An 18,304-nucleotide genomic window follows, 5' to 3' on the forward strand; every position below is an offset into this window, starting at 1 on the left:
CATCAGGGATCGCTAAAGAGATGGTTGCTTAAATATAAATATTGAAGGCCACAGCATCTAAATATTAATATGTGTGTGTGCATGTAAACTGATTAATACATATTTAATTTATGCTCAATAGTAAAGTAAAATGACCATCAGGACACAACTCACTGAACTGAAAATCAAGAATAAAGCTATAACATTCATTTCAGGGGCCAAATTCTATCTTAAATGTATCTAAATGGATAGTTATGCATTAAAATGTAGACTCTTCATGTCAGAGAAACAAAATAAATTGCAAAGACCCCCTTAAACATTTATGTGAAAATAGGTTCAAGTTACTGATACTTTTTTAAACATCTCTGTTATGTTAGCACCCAAAATAATAAGGTTATCAATAATATTAATAAATATATCATCATTTAACTCAAAAAAGTAGACACCTTCTTTTATTTAAAACTTTCATATTTATTTATGAATCCTCCAAAATGAGCAATAAGATAAAATTTACCTTTAAAAAGCATCTCTGAAAGCTTTAAATGTTATATTTACATTCTTAATAGAACTTAATAGAATCTGAGAAAAGCAATGCTGCTGCTGCTGCTGCTAAGTCACTTCACTCATGTCCGACTCTGTGCGACCCCATAGACGGTAGCCCACCAGGCTCCCCCGTCCCTGGGATTCTGCAGGCAAGAACACTGGAGTGGGTTGCCATTTCCTTCTCCAATGCATGAAAGTGAGAAGTGAAAGTGAAGTCGCTCAGTCGTGTCCGACTCTTAGCGACCCCATGGTCTGAAGCCCACCAGGCTCCTCAGTCCATGGGATTTTCCCGGCAAGAGTACTGGAGTGGGGTGCCATTGCCTTCTCCGAGAAAAGCAATACTGTTTATCAAAAATAACTTCTGGCATTTATGAAAGAAGAATGCATAAAATCAATACAAATCAGTACAAACTGGTAGCTGAACTTGAATCAGGTGGTAACCCTTGCACCTACTGAGATGAATGTGGAGGTTCTCCTTGGCTTTGTGCAGTGAGAACAGTCTGAGTGATGAACTTGAATATATTATGGTACAAGTTTTTCCCCTTACAACTTCAATGCATGAAGAAACACCAGCATTTAGTTGCCTGTGTTGATAGTTCAGGTTTTCCCAGGTGGCTCAGTGGTAAAGAATCCACTGCCAATGCTGGAGATGGGGGTTCCATCCCTGGATTGGGAAGATCCCCTGGAGGAGGAAATGGCAACCCACACCACTACTCTTGCCTGGAAAATTCCATGGACAGAGGAGCCTGGTGGGCTGCAGTCCTTGGGATCACAAAGAGTTAGACATGACTTAGCAACTGAGCACATCAGTTGTTCACCATTGGATTAGCCTATCACCATGCCAGAGGCTTTTCCTGTACTAAATGAGAAGACATTAAAAGCAGAAACATGTTAGAAACTATTTAGCCCAAATCCTTTCTTTTCAAAGAGGCCCAGTTAGATAAATTCGCTAAATCTCATAATTTCGTGACAGAACTGAAGCAAGTTTGATAACAGCACTGCAATATCAATATATATAGTTGGGTATTTGTATATCAGATAACTATAGGGGAACTTCCTTCCTGAATCTCCTGCCAAAACTACATGGTTTCAAAACAGAAATAGATGTTATTGGAATATGTAATAGTAATTCTGCAAAAATCTAAGCTCATCATTCTTATCATTACTTGATCAATAAAGCCAAGAAATACAAATGTAAGCAGTATTGAATTCCTAAAAGCATGACTTAGTTGCCCGTAATTTCTATTCAAAAATTTCTATCTCAATATTATTGAGTTTTCAAGTGCCAATTCTCAGAGATATTCAATGAGTTAATAGAAAATTCATTATCTAATTCAGTAAATGAAACCTTGGTCAGCTAAAGAGTTGTGGTAGGAAGCACACCATATCTCAGTGACTGAGTTAAGCCTCTTATTTTGCTTGAGACTTAGCCCATTAAACTGAAAAACAAATGACATCGGCACAGCTCTTAACATAAAATGTAAGAATGGGCATTGTATTGGATGTCAGCTCTACAAGCACAGTTCTATGATTTGTTGTTTTAAAGCATGTTTCTTTGGCTAATTAATTATCTCAGTGAAACTGGAAATGGAATAATACATTTTTTCTTACCAGCCTCAAGAGAATATAGTATAGTTGACCCTTGAACAACGCAAGTATGAACTGCACAAATCCACTTACATGCAGATTTTTTTCTTTCCAGTAAATATTTCCTACAGCACCACACAATCCCTCTTGTGAACTGAATCCATGGATGCAGAACTATGAATAGTAAGGGCCAACTGTAGAGTTACACTTGAGATTTTGCTTTTCTGAGAGATGCCCACCCCCACCAGCTGCCACCTTGTTCTAAGTTCCACTGTAGTACTTAATTTTAGCAACGAGACTGACTCCCAACAAAATTCAATATATGAGGATTTAGAACAAGGCATTACACATAAACAATCACTTTTTCTCTGCCAGAAGGGAATTAACTACATATAACTAAAAGAAAATGTAGCCGAAACACATAGGCATATGTGTTTCAGTAAGACAAATTATAATGCAAGTATATTACAGTAAGACAAATTATAAGGCAAGATATTACAGTTAGTCCAAACACTTTTTATTCCTTCCACATTCCACAAGTGAAGAGTGAGTTCTGTAGTAAGAAGGCTCACTGTAATTCACATAACCTGATCAATGACAATGAGAAATTTTACCATTCTACCTAAAAATTTTAAAATTAGAGTTCAGTTCAGTTCAGTCACTCGGTCGTGTCCGACTCTTTGTGACCCCATGAATCACAGCACACCAGTCCTCCCTGTCCATCACCAACTCCCGGAGTTAACCCAGACTCATGTGCATCGAGTTGGTGATGCCATCCAGCCATCTCATCCTCTGTCGTCCCCTTCTCCTCCTTCCCCCAGTCCCCCCCCCCCCCCCCCCAGCATCAGGGTCTTTTCCAATGAGTCAACTCTTCACATGAAGTGGCCAGAGTACTGGAGATTCAGCTTCAGCATCAGTCCTTCCAATGATCACCCAGGACTGGTCTCCTTTACGATGGACTGGCTGGATCTCCTTGCAGTCCAAGGACTCGCAAGAGTCTTCTCAAACACTACAGTTCAAAAGCATCAATTCTTTGGCACTCAGCTTTCTTCACAGTCCAACTCTCACGTCCATACATGAACACTGGAAAAACCATGATAGCCTTGACTAGATGGACCTTTGTTGGCAAAATAATATCTCTGCTTTTGAATATGCTATCTAGGTTGGTCATAACTTTCCTTCCAAGCAGTAAGCTTCTTTTAATTTCATGGCTGCAATCACCATCTGCACTGATTTTGGAGCCCCAAAAAATAAAGTCTGACTGGCGGGGTCCAGCCCCAGCTGATCCAGGGTATTTGAAGTAGAGACAGCATAGGCGAGCTATTTATTTAAATATTTATCAAAGATATAAAGAGTAATAGAATGAGGATAGCTCAGTGAGGAAATTCAGTGGAGGAAAGTGGCTGAAATAAGGATAGCTCAGTAGGAAAATTCAGTGAAGAAAAGAGGCTGAATAAAATTCCAAAGCAGGGAATTTACGTCACCTACGAAGGCCGCAGGCATCCTCCCATTCTCCCGAAGGAGAGGAGACACTAAGTCTTCCCCGATCAGATCTTAGAAGCCCAGGCAAAATTAGTAGGCTTGATGAGCTTCCCCGCCTCAGAGGAAAAATTCAGCCAGAAGGTGAAAGAAAGAACGACATGGGGAGACCAAATTTCGGTGAACAAAAAGGGGCATACCTTATTTTCCAAAGTAGTTTTATACCTTAAGTTGTGCATAGAGGATAATGAGGGAAGGGGTGGAGTCATACAAGGACAGCAGTTCCTGGTCCTAATCGAAGCCAGGCTTTCAAACTTATCATATGCAAAAGTTCAGGTGATTTACATCGTCTTCTGGCCAGGAGGCTTGTTAACATTTTAAGAAACTTATTTTTCTCTAAAGGTGATTATTCTAAAGTCAAGCACCAGCCTCCAAAAAAGCACTGGATAAAGCTGCATTCCTATAGGGCAAAGGTGAGGTGGGCTTAATCAAGAAAAGAATTAACTCAAGGGTCCAAGGTTACAAACATTGAGGCTACTACTTACATTTCTATACACCCATTATATCAATCAATACACTGCCAAGGACACAGTAGGTAAGGGGTATGGAGACTTAGCACCAAACATTGGCCCAATAAGTGAAAAACCCTTCACCAATACAATTTCTAATCAATATTTTAACTACTCAAAGGAATCTGTGTTTAGAAAGTTTAGAACATCTCCTGCCTCTCACAGTTGGGAGGCTCTGAACAATCACACGTGGCCGGAAAAACCTATTCAGGCAGGCTAGAGGATTTCCAAAGGAGTTTGTAGGTTGAAACACTGTCACACCCAGGAATTATTAACTGGAGCTGTAAGCTAACTCTTTTTTCAGAGAGAGATAGTGGGGGACAGCCCCCCGTAAAGTCAGAGGTGTGTGGATGAGAGCACAAAGCAGAAAGTAGGCAGACTCTGGTTTTGGGGGTAGATGCTCGAGAATTTCCAGGGGGACTCCTGAGGCTCGATCCCGCCTTTGCTTATACCGAGCCTCCTTCCTCATGACCTTTGCCACGGGCGGAGTTCCTCATGCTGGCTCCCGGCAGTGATAGAATTCCAGTTGAGCTATTCCAGATCCTGAAAGATGATGCTGTGGAAAGTGCTGCACTCAATATGCAATATGCACTCAATATGCAATATGCCGGCTCCCGGCATCTGACACTGTTTCCCTATCTATTTCCCACGAAGTGATGGGACCAGATGCCATGATCTTCATTTACTGAATGTTGCGTTTTAAGCCAACTTTTTCACTCTCCTCTTTCACCTTCATCAAGAGGCTTTTTAGTTCCTCTTCACTTTCTGCCATAAGGGTGATATCATCTACATATCTGAGATTATTGATATTTCTCCCAGCAATCATGATTCCAGCTTGTACTTCTTCCAGCCCAGCGTTTCTCATGATGTACTCTGCATAGAAGTTAAATAAGCAGGGTGACAGTATGTAGCCTTGACATACTCCTTTTCCTATTTGAAACCAGTCTGTTGTTCCATGTCCAGTTCTAACTGTTGCTTCCTGACCTGCATATAGGTTTCTCAAGACGCAGGTCAGGTGGTCTGGTATTCTCATCTCTTTTAGAATTTTCCACAGTTTATTACTACCCAGAATTATCCACATGGACAATGGGGAAATACCAGTGAGAAAATACATATGAAATATAACTCTATATCCTAAGCCAACTTTATTTCAATAAGTATATACTTCATTTCTAGATAAAATAGTGCTCACTGAGCCTTGAATATTTTATTGTCATATTGGAAGGTCATATGATTAATACTAGAAAATATTTGAAATATATAATAAGCAACTTCAGCATATAGCTAAGTGTCTGGAATCCAACAGTTCAAAATAAATGTATTTTGGAAAAAAATTGATGAGAGTATCTTATCAATAAGTATAAGTTGGAGAACTAAAAATATATTTAGTTTATGAAATGTTATAAATAAACCATTTTATGCTTTTATGTAACCATTTGGAAATAGGGTATACATTGTCTATTCTTTCCTTGCTATTCTTTGGAATTCTGCATTCAGATGGGTATATCTTTCCTTTTCTCCTTTCCCTTTCACCTCTCTTCTTTTCACAGCTACTTGCAAGGCCTCCTCAGACAACCATTTTGCATTTTTGCAAGGAGAGATAAGAAAGCCTTCCTCAGTGATCAATGCAAAGAAATAGAGGAAAACAATAGAATGGGAAAGACTAGAGATCTCTTCAAGATAATTAGAGATACCGAGGGAATATTTCATGCAAACATGGGCATAATAAAGGACAGAAGTGGTATGGACCTAACAGAAGCAGAAGATATCAAGAAGAGGTGGCAAGAATACACAGAACAACTATATTTAAAAAAAGATCTTCATGATCCAAATAATCACGATAATATGATCACTCACCTAGAGCCAGACATCCTGGAATGTGAAGTCACTTGGGCCTTAGGAAGCATTGCTACAAACAAAGCCAGTGGAAGTGATGGAATTCCAGTTGAGCTATTTCAGATCCTAAAGAAGATTCTGTGAAAGTGCTGCACTTAATATGACAGCAAATCTGGAAAACTCAGCAGTGGCCACAGGACGGAAAAAGGTCAGTTTTCATTCCAATCCCAAAGAAAGGCAATGCCAAAGAATGCTCAAACTACCACACAAATGCACTCATCTCACACACTAGCAAAGTAATGTTCAAAATTCTCCAAGACAGGCTTCAACAGTATGTGAACCATTAATTTCCAGCTTTTCAAGCTGGATTTAGAAAAGGCAGAGGAACCAGAGATCAAACTGCCAACATCCACTGGATCATCCGTTGGATCATCGAAAAAACAAGAGTAGTAGAAAAATATCTACTTCTGCTTTATTGACTATGCCAAAGCCTTTGACTGTGTGGATCATAATAAACTGTGGAAAATTCTGAAAGAGATGGGAATACCAGACCACCTGACCTGCTTCTTGAGAAATCTGTGTGCAGGTCAGGAAGCAACAGTTAGAACTGGACATGGAACAACAGACTGGTTCCAAATCGGGAAAGGAGTACATCACGGCTGTATATTGTCACCCTGCTCATTTAACTTCTATGCAGAGTACATCATGAGAAATGCTGGGCTGGAGGAAGTACAAGCTGGAATCAAGATTGCTGGGAGCAATATCAATAACCACAGATATGCAGATGATACCACCCTTATGGAAGAAAGGAAAGAAGAACTAAAGAGCCTCTTGATGAAAGTGAAAGGAGAGTGAAAAAGTTGGCTTAGAACTCAACATTCAGAAAACGAAGATCATGGCATCTGGTCCCATCACTTCATGGCAAACAGTGAGAGACTTTATTTTCTTGGGGCTCCAAAATCACTGCAGATGGTGACTGCAGCCATGCAATGAAAAGATGCTTGCTCCTTGGAAGAAAAGCTATGACCAACCTAGACAGCATATTAAGAAACAGAAACATTACTTTGCCAACAAAGGTCTGTCTAGTCAAAGCTATGATTTTTCCAATAGTCATGCATGGATGTGAGATTTGGAGTATAAAGAAAGCTGAGGGCTGAAGAATTGATGTTTTTGAACTGTGGTGTTGGAGAAGACTCTTGAGAGTCCCTTGGACTGCAAGGAGATAAAACCAGTCCATCCTAAAGGAAATCAGTCCTGAATATTCATTGGAAGGACTGATGCTGAAGCTGAAACTCCAATACTTTGGCCGCCTGCTGTGAAAAACTGACTCATTAGAAAAGACCCTGATGCTGAGAAAGACTGAAGGTGAGAGGAGAAGGGGTGACAGAGTATGAGCTCGTTGGATGGCATGACTGACTTGATGGACATGTGTTTGAGTAAGCTCCAGAAATTGCAGATGGACAGGGAAGCCTGGAGTGCTGCAGTCCATGGGGTTGCAACGGTTCAGACATGACAGAGAGATTCCACTGAACTAAATGATTAAATAAAAGAAATGCAAACTATATGGTCATTTGAAAAAGTGTATGCATGTATTGATATATGTGTGCCTATACAAGTTCTTAATGGAAAGGAACTAACTTCGGCCCACCTATATATTTTCTGAGAATTCAGAGCAGAGTGTCACCAGGGTACAGAAGGAGTTAGGAACATAAACTGAAAAACAAGTTATGTGCATCTTTATTTTGACTTAGATTTGTAATGTTTTAACTCCTGTTCCTGAAATGCAAAGAAAACGTAAACCATTTCCTCTTGCTCAGGCTGCCTCAACTGGGTGTTGAGGAGAGAATCTGGCATATTATTAAATAGCTTCCTCCTTTAATTGTCAAAGTAAACTAAAAATGATAAAGAATCTGCCTGCCAATGCAAGAGAGACAGGAGATCCAGGTTCGATCCCTCGGTTGGGAAGATCCCTTGAAGGAGGAAATGGCAGCCCACACCAGTATTCTTGCCTGGAAAATTTCAAGGAGAGAGGAGCCTGGCAGGCTACAGTCCATGGGGTTGCAAAAAGTCGGACATGACTTAGCGACTGAGCACGTAGCTCAGTTAATTACAGCATATTAATTAACAGTTAATTATCAAATGGCTTCTTAATATTCCTGTAACAGCGAATCCAGATGGCTAAACTCACTGGAATAGTTTTGAACACTAGGACCCTCTAGTATAACATTACCACAACTGGAAATTAGAATAGGTTTTAATGGTTCACCTCAAGAAGAAATATCACAGCTCCATTTTTTAATAGGGATAATCATTAACATTCATTGTAAATGATATCCTGCCAATATAAACTTAAAAAAAATTAAATTCTTTGTAACAAGAATTTGGCTATTTTAAATCTGCTTCTCAAGTAATTGAAGCTCCTAGCCTTGCAGTTCAGTAGTGTCCAGGTAATGCAACTAATGTATTTAAATGTGTAAAAATGTATCTCATGGCTTCCTGCAAACCTGCTTCTCATTTCATGAATGTAAATGGCCTCATTAGCCAAGATTGCCATGGGCATAAAGCATCAACCTGCACTAAAAGTGCATCTTAAATGTTTTAATAATTTTTCGGCACCTTTTGAGAATTTTAATGTTTTCTTTTTAACCGTCGTCATTCATGAAATTAACAAAAGAAAAAAAAAAGAACCTTTCTAAGGCACAGAGAGAACAAGGGAAAACTCAGAAATTCATTCCCGAATATAAACGTGGTTCCTCTGCCTCTTAACTAGAGACACCATTTAAAATTGTCTGAAAAAGATTTTAGAGGGAAAGGGAGAGCCCAGTTTTTTGAAGTTGCATCTCTAAAGGAACTCTCAAATAAAAAAGAAAACTCAAAAAAGCCTAAGGGAACTAGAAAAGTAGAAGCAACAGAATTTTACTACCCACTCCCCATCTGCCATAACTTTTGTCATAACTTGTAATAGTTGTGTTTCTAATTGAGATTCTATTGAATGATAAGGGAGCCTGAATGCATGTGTTGTACTTAAAGGGGGCAAAAAAGCATAAGATAAATCTGAAAAATCCTCAAACTGTGTAATCAGTCAGTGGTTAATTTACAAATCAAATTAGTCATCCCTCAATTTTGAGTTTGTTTTTAAAATGAGTAAGACAGAGGTATTCAAAAGTTGGGATAAGATTACCTGTTTAAATTGTGTTACACATGCCCAGATGTCTTAACTTCTCTTTTGTACCAATTAATCTGTTTTAATGATTCTGAGAACCAGGTAACTCTCACTTTTAAAAAGATGGGATTACTGGCCTGCCATTTATCTCCTAACACAGCTCTTATCATCTTCTACTGATTGACTTTGGCTCCAATTCCATTACCAAATTAAAGGCTGAAACAAAACTTCTGTTCTTTTAATAACAAACTGTATAATCCTCAGGCCAATTATATTCTTATATTAGTAACAGGGTTCTCTGTAGGTTGCAGGAAGTCATGACCTCCCTAGGGTCTCAATCCTTAAAATAAGTAGGAAGTTTTTGATAATGTTGAGTCACCCTAGGCAATCTAGCAAGCTCTACTAATTAAGAAGAAAACACTTCACTCAGATCTTCTCTTCTGACACCCAGGATATTAAAGCCTGGTACCTAATATTAACTGAATTCATGAACCAGTCAGAGAATAAGGCCAGAGAAATCAAGGCAGTTTTGCCACAAAGTCCATACTTCCCTTCACAGCCCAGCAAAACATGATGGTACCTAAGTCCTGAGTCCTCATTCATTCATCTCGTGTTCAGCCGAGGGTATGTTCATTTGACTCTTTCTTTCCCACACTCTGAAAACACTTTATTTATTTTTTTCCTCTTCTTCCATCTAAATTGCTACACTGATTTTCTTTTCTGTTCAGTGTCAATGGTGGATATGAGTTGTATTTTGTCAGTGAAACGAATTCAAAATGAAACATTTATTTGTGGGGATAGTAAATGTTGGATTTATCAAAGTCACTTGGGAGCAGAAGAAAAATAAAAGCAAAATCACTGAGAGGAATAATGGGGTATTTTCCATAAAACAGTTACAGGAGACAAGAGTAGGTTAACTGTTGAAAGGATATTTTGGGTTGTGTCCCTCCACTGATTTCTGACCTAAAATTGGCCCATCTCTTAAGTGCCTTCCATCACATGTGTTTGGTTGAAGAATTCTTTCTTCCTTGTGGAGGCTGGGCATTCCTAAAAGCTCTGAGGTTTTGTCAAGAGTGATCAATTCCCTCTCTTTTGTCCACCTAACCAAGCAGGGCAGAATTGCACAGGGGTTAAAGGAAAGACTCTGAGAACAGGCCATGTAGAGGTGAGAATCCAGGTTCTAGCAATTACTAATAAAGAGAATTTGAGCAAGTTGATTGATCTTGGTAAGCTTCAGTTTCCCTATCTACTAAAGCAAATAATACAGCACCTAGCTCAGCTTGGTGCTCTGTGACAACCTAGAGGGGTGGGATGGGTCAGGGGAGGCTCAACATGATGGGCAAGATACACATATACTTATGGCTGATTTGTGTTGCTGTACAGCAGAAACCAACACAACATTGTAAAGAATTATCCTCCAGTTATAGCACCTGTCTCATTTTGTTGCTAACTATGCTATGCTAAGTCACTTCAGTCGTGTCCAACTCTGTGTGACCCCATAGACAGCAACCCACCAGGCTTCCCCGTCCCTGGGATTCTCCAGGCAAGAACACTGGAGTGAGTTGCCATTTCCTTCTCCAATGCATGAAAGTGAAAAGAGAAAGTGAAGTCGCTCAGTCGTGTCCGACTCTTAGCGACCCCATGGACTGCAGCATACCAGGCTCCTCCATCCATGGGATTTACTATCATATCACAAATACATACTGTGCAAAATGCTAGTTTGAAAATCTGGTGTAAGAAATTGCTCTATAGTCTACTAGGTTATGGGATTTTAAAACAAATAGTATGCCTCTCCCTAAAATGTCCATTGCTGACTTGGAGATTCACACAGGTCTATAAGAAGCTACCATGTCAGAAGAGTTCAATGTTAAAGAAATATTAAGTGAGGAACCTTTTGAAAGCTTATGGACTGGGCACACTGCCTGTCTGCAAGCTAAAATTGTGTATTTTGAGGAAGCAGTGGTGGAAATGAGGAGGGAAAGAGAGATGAGTAGCAGAGCCTTCTGAGAGGGTTCTGGAGAATCTCATCTTTGCTTATGAAAGTGATTATTTCCCATCATGGTTTGCACTTAGCACAGAAGTATCTATCTTAAAATAGAACCGAATTTCCTAAAAGGGAAAGTAACTATAAACATTCTATCAAGAAGCGACTTAAACAGGTGGGTGAAATGTAAAGGAGAAAATTAAGTTTACATTACAGTACATTTTATATTTAGTTGAAAAGTGTCAAGTGCTCTTCTTTACAGAAACAATTGTTATGAATGTAATGATGAGTTTTATTAAGATAGAACTCTAATGCTTGCTTTAAACCTATGGGGACTAGATTGTTTAAAGAATATAATATACTTGAAGAGCTCTCTTCCTTCTTTACTGAGTTAACTCTTACTTGCTCTTAGAATAAGTTCATGGATCACTTTTTTGGGAAAGACTCTCCTGAACTCCCTTAAAGCCCACTCAGCTGAGCCTGATGTATTTATATGTTCACCTAGACATTTCACTACCTCTGTTCAGTTCAGTCATTCAGGCATGTCCGACTTTTTGCAACCCCATGGACTGCAGCACGCCAGGCCTCCCTGTCCATCACCAACTCCCAGAGTTTACTCAAACTCATGTCCTTTGAGTCAATAATGCCATCCAACCATCTTATCCTCTGTCATCCCCGTCTCCTGCCTTCAATCTTTCCCAATATCAGGGTCTTCTCCAATGAGTCAGGTGGCCAAATATTGGAGTTTCAGCTTCAGCCCTTCCAATGAATATTCAGGACTGATTTCCTTTAGGATGGACTGGTTGGATCTCCTTGCAGTCCAAGGGACTCTCAAGAGTCTTCTCCAACACCACAGTTCAAAAGCCTCAATTCTTCAGTGCTCAGCTTTCCTTATGGTCCAACTCTCACATCCATACATGACTAATGGAAAAACCATGGCTTTGACTTGACGGACTTTGGTGGCAAAGGTCCTCTGTTAGTTTACTAATATTTCCTCCATTAACCCATTGAAATAATATAATCTATTCTTTCTCTGCATCTGCATTTCCTAGTATAGTACTTGACTACAATAACTAAACAAATGTTTCTTGATTTACATAGTGAAAACATTAAACTAATCAAAGTACATTTTAGTGATATTGTTGTTGCTGTTTAGTCACTAAGTCATGTCTGACTCTTCTGAGACCCAGTGGACTGTAGCCCATCAGTCCCCTCTGTCCATGGGATTTCCCAGGTAAGAATACTGGAGTAGGTTGACATTTCTTTCTCCAGGGGTATCTTCCTGACCCAGGGATTGAACCCATGTCTCTTGCATTGGGAGGTGGATTCTTTACCACTGAGCCAGTAGAGAAGCACTTTAGTGACATGAGTACCATACAAATCCTGGAGAATTGAATAATGCCCCCATTCCCAAAGATGCCCATGTCATAATCTTCTGAATCTGCGAATATGGTACATCACATGCAAAGGGACTTAAAAGGTATACGAATATAAGAGCATGATATAGGAGAAATTATTCTGGATTATCCTGATGAACCCCAGATATGAGATAGATTTATAACCCCAGATATGAGAAAGACTTATAATCTATTACATAGATTATGGCAGAAGAATAGAGTCAGAGGGAGCTGTAACTACAGAAGCATAATCGGAGAATGTTGCTGGTTCTGAAGATGGAGGGAAGGGGCCAGAAACTGGGAAAGGCAAGGAAATGAATTCTCCCCTCGAGTCTTCAGAATGATACCCAACCCTGCTGAAAACTTGATTTTACGCTAATGATGCCAGTGTCAGACTTCTAATCTGCATAAATGTAGGAAAATAAATTTGTGTTATTTTAAGCCAATAAATTGCAAATGATTTGTTACAGTCCCAGTAGGACACTGATACAGTCAGCTACTCTTACTGTATCATATGCATATTGATTTTAAGTCAGCATAATGTCTAATATTACCTTATATCATCTATATCCATAAAATATCATGCATTGTTATGAACATTAACTTTTAAATCTCTTTTTCATTACTTAAAAAATTAAATATATTACATTGGTCAAATAAAGGGATTTTTTAATTCAAATATTTTTTAAAAATGAACACTCATCAATAAGTAAAATTTTGACCTCCTTTTCTCAGATAGTGATACAGATACTGAATTACAAAGAGTAAATTCGATTGTTAACACAGTTATGATGTAAAATGGCTTGAAATATACCCAATGTTTTTGTATTTAAGTGGTATATGGTTGTTTATAATAACTAGATTGTTATAATTAAATGAGTCAGAAGATAAGGCACATATTTCAAAATTAAGTTCTTATTCTAATCAATTTCATAAAATAATATTACTGATATTATTACATGATAAATATAAAATTTAATAGCATAAAAATGTGGCACATACATATGTGTTCACAAGGATATATTCTCAATGATTGCTTATTGATTGAATTACTATTTCTCAGGTATACATGTATCTATTTCCCATATGCAACATGGCTTCTATAAATTAATACACATCAAAATCATATTAAACACTGTAGAAATAGAACACTAAACAGTAATTGCCCTAAATAACCAAGTGTTATACATAAGTATAGTTGTACCAAAATAATGTGAATTGTATCTGAATGTGGCTCAGTGCTAAAGAATCTGCCTGCCAATGCAGGAGGTGCAGGTTCGATTCCTGGGTTGAGAGATACCCTGAAGAAGTAAAAACAACTTACTCCACTATTCTTGCCTGGAAAATGTCATGGACAGAGGAGCCTGACAGGCTACAGTCCATAGTATCACAAAGAGTTGGACACGACTGAGTGAGAAGCAAAAAATGAATAGTTGAGATTATTTTTATTTCCTACAGTATCTATTTTAAAAAATCCTTGAAAATACATGATACCTACATCAAGTAAAAATATGCAATTCAGAAAATTTTCAATTAATAGCATTTCCTTCTAAAGATCACTTTTTAGGGAACATCAAAGAAAAATCTGTAGATATGAAACTGATTCTATGTGATTAAGAAGAATTGTGTGAAGAATTGATGCTATTGAACTGTAGTGTTGGAGAATATTCTTAAGAGTCCCTTGGACTTCAAGGAGGCAAACCAGTCCATCCTAAAGGAAATCAGTCCTAAATATTCATTGGAAGGACTGAAGTTAAAACTCCAATACTTTGGCCACCTGATGTGAAGAACTGACTCATTGGAAAAGACCCTGATGCTGGGAAAGATTGAAGGCAGGGGGAGAAGGGGATGACAGAGGATGAGACGGTTGAATGGCATCACTGACTCTATGGACAAGAGTTTGAGTAAGCTCCAGGAGTTGGTGATGGACAGGGAAGCCTGGCGTGCTGCAGTCCATGGGGTCACGAAGAATCAGACAAGACTGAGCAACTGAACTGAACTATGTGATTAAGAAGTTTATGTATTGTCTGAATTGCAGATCTAATTTCTTGCATTTTGCCTCATTGTTTTCAAATCCCTTCAGTTCAGTTCAGTTCAGTTGCTCAAACCCCTTAGAGATAGTATTGGATAGTATGAATCTATAAAAAGCTTCTTTTTCAATTCATTTGTCAGAATATGGATTTTATTGATGTCTACTTCTTTCTGCACTCTAAGCCATGTGAGAACCAGGATTGAATTCATTCTGCTCAACATTATATATCAATACTTTCCACCTCTCCACTTCACTGCAGTAACTGACACAACCCTAACTGGAACTATATAATAATTTTTTAATGTATAAATAAACAATACACTGTAAAGCAGGGTACTGAGAGTTTAGTAATTTTGAGTAATGAGAAGCCATTCCATTAAACTATCCTGGAATTTGGTCTCTTTACTACATGCAATTGTCAGACATTTATCAAAATAATTTGTGCATTAGCATTGCCTTCCCAAATATTTTTTTCTTATTTCTTGGACACAGTTTTGTATGAAAATATGATTATAGTCAATTTAAAGATGAACTGAAGCAGACTTGTTAAATGACTCAGCCAAGGAAAACCCTAATGTCATGATTAGGACTAGAGTTCAGGTTTTCTAAATAATAAAAATATATAGTTCTCTTCGAACTAGGTTTGTGTTTCCAAAGCAGCCTGACTTAAATATTCACATAGACATTGTCTTGATATTCTGGAGTCTTTAATAATTTCTCTCTTGGGAAAACCAAATATCGTATAATATCACTTATATGTGGAATCTAGAAAAATTATATATATAAACTTATTTGCAAGGCAGAAATAGAAACACAGGTGTAGAGAACTACCATATGGATAACAAGGGGAGAAGATGGGGTGAGATGAACTGGGAGATTGTGATTGACATATATGCACTTCTACTATAAAATAGATTACTAATGAGAACCTGGGTTGGCATCACTGACTCGACGGACATGAGTTTGAGCAAGCTCTGGGAGCTGGTGATGGACAGGGAAGCCTGGTGTGCTGCAGTCCATGGGGTCATGAAGAGTCAGACATGACTGAGCAACTGAACTGAACTGAACTGAATGAGAACCTACTATATAGCATGGGGAAACTCTACTTGATGCTCTGTGGTAACCTAAATGTGAAGGAAATCCAAAAAAGAGGGATATATGTATACATATAGCTGATTCACTTTGCCATACACAGAAACTAATACAACGTTTTATAGTAACTATGCTCCAATAAAAAATTAATTTAAAAAATTTCTCTTTGGGGACATAATCAATATCCTGTCATCTTAAGATTTCAGAGCTGAAAAAGCATATAAAATTGACTAGTTTGTTAAGGTGACATATTCCAAGGGCATAAAGTACTCATAACTCAGAAGACATATTAAGAAGCAATACAAAAACGAACGTGGTGTCAGTTCAAGGTAGAGAAACTAAAGAAATGTGATGAGTTCATCTAAATGATGCCAACATCATAAATTCAGTATTTGTACGAGAGCTGACATTTGGTGATTGAAGATCAAAAGGAAGAAATTTCTACTGACATAAAAGTTAGACTCACGTTGGAATCTTAAGATTTGATATTTTAATAAAATACAAAAAGAAGACATTAGCTTATCCATAACAACCTTGAAACTTTTCACTTAGTTCCTTTTTAATCAGCTTTAAGGCATAATTTATGTGCATAAATTTAAGGCATAAATTTTAGGTGCACAATTTGAGTAATTTAGACAAATATATATAGTAATGTGGGCTTCCTTGGTTTAGCAGTAAAGGATCTATCAGCCAATAAAGGAGATGTGGGTTCTATTCCTCGTCCAGGAAGATCCCCTGGAGAAGAAAATGGCAACCCACTCCAGGATTATTGCCTGGGAAATCCCATTGACAGAGGAACCTGGAGGGCTACAGTCCATGGGGGGGTCACAAAGAGTTGAACATGATGTGACTAAACAACAATATACAGTAGTACAGTTACCACAATCAAGATACGAAACATGCCCATGGCCCAGTAAAGTTTAGTTGTGCCCCTCCTTGCAGGCAGTAGCCTTCTTTGCTCGGGCCTTAGATAACTACAACCGTCTACGGCCATACCACCCTGAACACATCCGATCTTGTCTGATCTCGAAAGCTAAGCAGGTTAGTACTTGGATGGGAGATAACTACAACCAACTTTATTTCCCTATACTTTTGTTTTTTTAAAGGATTTTCTATATATGAAACTGCATAGTCAGTAGACTGCTGTGTCTGGCTTCTCTCACTGGACTTAACGTCTTTGAGATAGATCTATGCCATTACATGGATCAGTGGCTGCTTTCTTTATAGTTCATTCTTATTTTCTGTCTTCTACCAACTTCCTTGTCATATTTTAAATACTTTATATTATAAATGTTTTTAAATAAATAGTATAAATAACTGAAAATCAACTGCTTTGATTTTAGTTCCAAAAGAATAATTCCCTGATATTTCACCCCTACCTCCCTTTCCCACACATAGCTAAGACCATAGAACGTTTACTGTCATGATCCAGTACTGTGATAGGACCTTAAAATAAACCCTTAGTTCTTCTCTGTTGTTAACCAACAGTCCTCTTGAATCTATGTGCTCTCCTTGGCTGATCTTCTTTGATCATATTATTCATGATTCACTTGTGTACCAAAGACTGGCAAAATTGTATCTTCAAATCTGTTTCCCTGAGCATCAGACTCTTATCTATCTTCCTCCTGGTTATATCCACTAGAATGTCCCACAGACAAATCTGCCAAGAACTGTGAAGTATCTAAAATTGTATCTGACTGGCAAGCCAAGAAGTTAGCCTGTCTCATGCTCATGGATCTTGGTAGGAGACACGAGACTCTGGGATCAGAAACAAACAACTTATTACTCGTGGCAGAGCAGGAAGCAGGACTTCAGGTTGTGCCAATCCTGTCCACAAATCTATCCTTGCCTTGGGGGAACATTGTATCCATGTTTGGTGTGAGAGAAGTGAAAGTGAAAGTCACTCAGTTGTTGTCCTACTCTTTGTGACTCCATGGACTAGTCCATGGAATTCTCCAGGCCAGAATATTGGAGTGGATAGCCGTTCCCTTCTCCAAGGGATCTTCCTGACCCAGGGATCGAATCCAGATCTCCCGTACTGCAGGCGGATTCTTTACCAGCTGAGCCACTAGGGAAACCCGACTGTGTCTATGTTTGCTGTGCATATATGCTTGAAAAGACAAAATGGTGTTTTCAATGCATGTTTGTGAACTAAATCCAGTATGTGTTATCATCAGCCAAACACAGAAAAGACACTAAGGAACAAATGTTCTTATAGGAAAAGCACAAACATAAGTGACTCATGGAGAATTCTTTCTCAACAATGTCAAACCTCAAAATCCCAAATGTCACATCTTCCTTGATCTTTCAAAAATAATCCCCTTTGATTTCTTTATCTGCATTAATATCATCTCCCCAACCTAAGAATATGAGGACCCTGCCAGACTTAACTTTTTTTCAAAACTCACATGCAGGTATTGTCTCATTCCTGGAAACTGAACTCTCAGTGTCTAAATATTTTTCACAGTTATCCCACCTCTGAACCTTTTGTGTATATCCTTAATGTGAGTCCTCATCATTGCAGACCTTAACTGATGCCATCAAAACTGGTGGTTCTCAAAGTGTGGACTCTAGACCAGCGGTATCAACATCACCAGAAAACTAGAAATGCGAATGCTGGGAGGGAGGCCTTCACTCGTCCTA

The 18,304-nt window shown here is 38.5% G+C and overlaps 1 long non-coding RNA gene across 10 annotated transcripts in view; it reads left to right on the forward strand.

Moving 5' to 3' along the window:
* Positions 1 to 18,304, forward strand: part of LOC129636135 (uncharacterized) — a 329,885-nt gene that overhangs the window by 217,617 nt on the left and 93,964 nt on the right. The window contains exon 3 of one of the 10 annotated variants that reach the window (XR_008706679.1): positions 5,708 to 6,421. The exons of the other annotated variants lie outside the window; for them this stretch is intronic. This is a non-coding gene — a long non-coding RNA (uncharacterized LOC129636135). Of the gene's footprint in view, positions 1 to 5,707; positions 6,422 to 18,304 lie in introns of those variants that run through there. 10 annotated transcript variants of the gene reach the window in all.

Source organism: Bubalus kerabau, chromosome 21 (assembly GCF_029407905.1).
Source record: "Bubalus kerabau isolate K-KA32 ecotype Philippines breed swamp buffalo chromosome 21, PCC_UOA_SB_1v2, whole genome shotgun sequence".
Classification (NCBI taxonomy): Eukaryota; Metazoa; Chordata; class Mammalia; order Artiodactyla; family Bovidae; genus Bubalus; species Bubalus kerabau.